We start from the raw sequence: 3,408 nt of genomic DNA on the forward strand, positions 1-3,408 counted from the left end.
ATTATATATCTCAGAATGTTCTGAACACATGCTGCATGACTTCACCTCACCAACACAAACTTGGCAGCTTGGAGACACCTTTGCACCAGCCTGTCCTCCTGTTGGTGAAAACCTTCTCAAGGTAGAGCAGCACAGCATGCAGCATCATCCAGAATCCCACACTTTAATGCTAACTGAATCTCAGAGCAGTAAAATATGCCTAAGAACCACAATGGAACAAAGCCCTGGTCTGTCTGTTTCAAAACTGCATGTGTGCTTTGTCTCTTGAGACTTTCTTTAGGCAGACTAAGCCACCTCATTACATATGGTTAGATTCTGTAGTAAGTCTAAGACCTCAGTTGACTTTAGGGCAATATTATTATACCCAACTGTAAGTCTTCCTTCTGGCTTCCTTTCTGTGCTTTGTAAATATGGGCATCCTTTTCAGGATCAAAGTAAGCCTTACTCACAGTGAATCTCCTCTCCATCATAGCTAAGAAGTTATCCCATTCATAGCGAATTTGGCAAGCTTAAAGTATCACAGAGCAATCATTACAGAGATACTCCAGTATCTGAAGAAGATCTGTGAACATTTCTTCTAAATATATGGTATCAGCTCCAAGTGTGAGGTTAAATTCTCCAGGTGAAAAACTCCAAATTTTGCCCCCAAGTCAGCTCCTTAGCAACAATGTTGGTTTGGACATTGATTTAAGAAATTTTAATGCTACTTTTTGATCCATGACAGTCACATGAGCACTGCGTCGCAAACCACTACTGTGACCCCCAGGTTGCTTCCAGTCCTGACTAACCTATGGTTTGCAAAGGGGAAGGTGGCAAATAGATGTAGAACTTTGGGAGCCCAGCTTCTGTGGCCCCATCCTAGAGCATGAGGGTCACTGCTCTGAGCCACTGCTCTAAGCCTCACTGCCCCCAGGCCCATTGGGCAGCCCCAGGAACACCGTGCCCAAAACTCCATACTTCAGGGATGCCAACCAATCCAGGCCAGGAGGGACAGGTGGAGTTGCCTGGCTGCCGAGATCAAAAATTTTTGCCAACTCTTTCCTTGTATAGAAAAATGACAATAAATAACATAGTCTTTTCTGCTTGCACAATGGTTTTATGTTTTGCATCTCAATATATTAAACAATAGAGTTCTCATTATTTTATTTTATTATTTGTTTATTTACTTTATATTCCTGGAGATCAAACCAAGGGATGCTGTACCACTAAGCTACATCTCCAGACCTTTCAATTGTACATGCTTTTCTGTATGTGGCAGGATCTCCCAAAGATACTCAGATGATCCTCCAGTCTCAGCCAAGTTGTCATTAATACCCTCATTAATTGATGGTCTGAGAGAATAATTAATTTCTCTAAAGTTTGACAGGTAGAAGTAACTGAACTGGAGCTCAAGTCCAGTTCTTCCAATTATAAATTCTATGCTTTTTTCTTTACATTCCATGCTTCAGTCTACATAACTAGCTTATCTGATATAGTGGTAGGAACTGCAAAAACATAGTCATCAGATGTCCCACTCTTATGACCAAATAGTCCCTGGGAAGACACAGACCAATGAGCTACTGTTTCCAGACAGTACAATCAGTACTATGCAGTGCAGAAAGTGATGCATGAGCAAAAATGATTCAGCATGGAAATAAAAATAAAATGTCTATCTAAACAATGAGACTTGTGCTGAGCTTTAAATGCACAAGGATTGTGAGAAAAAATAAAGGAAGAACACCTGCGCAGAGGCAGTAGTGTGTGGAAAGAGCCAGAGCAGTGGGTCCCTGATGTTTGAATTTTCTAAATATAATCTACTTGGGGAATGATTCAGAAAGTGATCATTAACCTATATTCTACTAAAGATTCCTGGAGCTAGACAGGTTCCCCCAGAGTCTACAAGGCCAATCTACCTGTTAGCAGGCTTGTAGTATTTTAATAATATCAGCCAAGTGGGTCATTGGTGAATTGAATAAAATTTCACAAAATCTCTTCAGTGATACTTTCCACTAGCAAACAGTTCTACCATTTCTTATTTACTTTAAGAAATGTTCTTCAGAGTTTGTATACTACTTGTCTCTGCTGAGGGTATGATTTTTTCCCCCTAACATCATCATCACACACAAGGGAGAGCACAGAATGATATGAAAATTCTTTAATTTGTTGAACTCATCCATATTTTACCAATATTTAAAAATTTACCAATATTTTAAAGAATCACTGCAACATTTGAAAGCACCAATCTCACTCCATAAGGTCATCCTAAGATCTCACCTAAACTGTTGTAGTGTGTAGTGGGTCAATATTCACAAGCTTTCTAGATCTTTCCCTTTCCCTTTCACTCAGTGACAATTTTTCTAATCTTAAAAAAGGCAAAGAAGGCTGGCAAGATGGTGGCCTAGTGGAATGAAAATTGGTGCCTAGAAGCAGATTTTATGGGAGGTTTCTCCCACATCTTTTTTCATATCACCTGATAAGCTTCTTCTTGTACTATGACAGTAGCAGCAGCAGCGGTAATATGGGCGGTATCAAGGAGAGCTGTCTTGAAGCATTTATTTCCAATCCAAAATGGAATTTTATTTCATGTTTGCTATAAATCTACAGTCTTCTCTTCCAGATGACTATGATTGCAAAGTAGAGCTTGCTTTGACATCTGATGGCAGGACAATAGTGTGCTCCCACCCTTCCGTGGATATTCCGTATGAGCGCATAAGACCTGTGCCTCAACCAGATCCTGTCCATAATATTGAAGAAACACATGATCAAGTGCCGAAAAACAGATTAGAAGAAAGTGAAAGTGAATGCCTTGAGCAAGGACCCATGATGGAGCAACTTAGCAAAATGTTCTTCATGAGGATGCATCATTGGTATTCTTGCTGGTAGTATCACAGACGTCGTAGGAAACTGAATCCTCCAAAAGACAGATGATGTTGAGGTTCGTGAGAGAACCAAAGAGAAATGGTATCCTGTGCTTAGTTTGCCACTGGGAGAAATACACTACTGCTACAGGGCGATAGTCAAATAGTAAAATGTTTTTTTCACATAATAAAGGTAAAGAAAATAAAGCAGCACTCTTTATGTTAGGGATAGTACTGTAAATAATTGATCATCCATCACTTGTGTTTATCAAACAACATGCTATTTCAGCGAGAAAGAAACTGTTCAAAGGGAAGGAACAACTGGGATGAGAGAAAGGAGACAAGAGAGAAGGATGGGAAAAGAAATGTGTGTGTACAGACACAGGACCACTTGGATAGTTGTACTGCTGACAATTATCTAATTGACAATTATCTACAGACTAATTTTTGTTGTTCTATTGAGCAGAGAAGTTAATGCTTAATTTTCTCTCTCCTTTTTAATTCATTTTATCATTTTTGACCAATTTTGTATGTTTATATCTGTTAATCTGAACAAGTAATTTGAAAAAAA

General features: G+C 39.1%; 1 pseudogene; it reads left to right on the forward strand.

Annotated features, from left to right (window-relative positions):
- Window positions 1-2,471: 2,471 nt before the first annotated feature.
- Window positions 2,472-2,907, forward strand: LOC105742102 (annotated as a pseudogene).
- Window positions 2,908-3,408: the final 501 nt, after the last annotated feature.

This window comes from Octodon degus, unplaced genomic scaffold (assembly GCF_000260255.1).
Source record: "Octodon degus isolate 3935 unplaced genomic scaffold, OctDeg1.0 scaffold00036, whole genome shotgun sequence".
Taxonomy (NCBI): Eukaryota; Metazoa; Chordata; class Mammalia; order Rodentia; family Octodontidae; genus Octodon; species Octodon degus.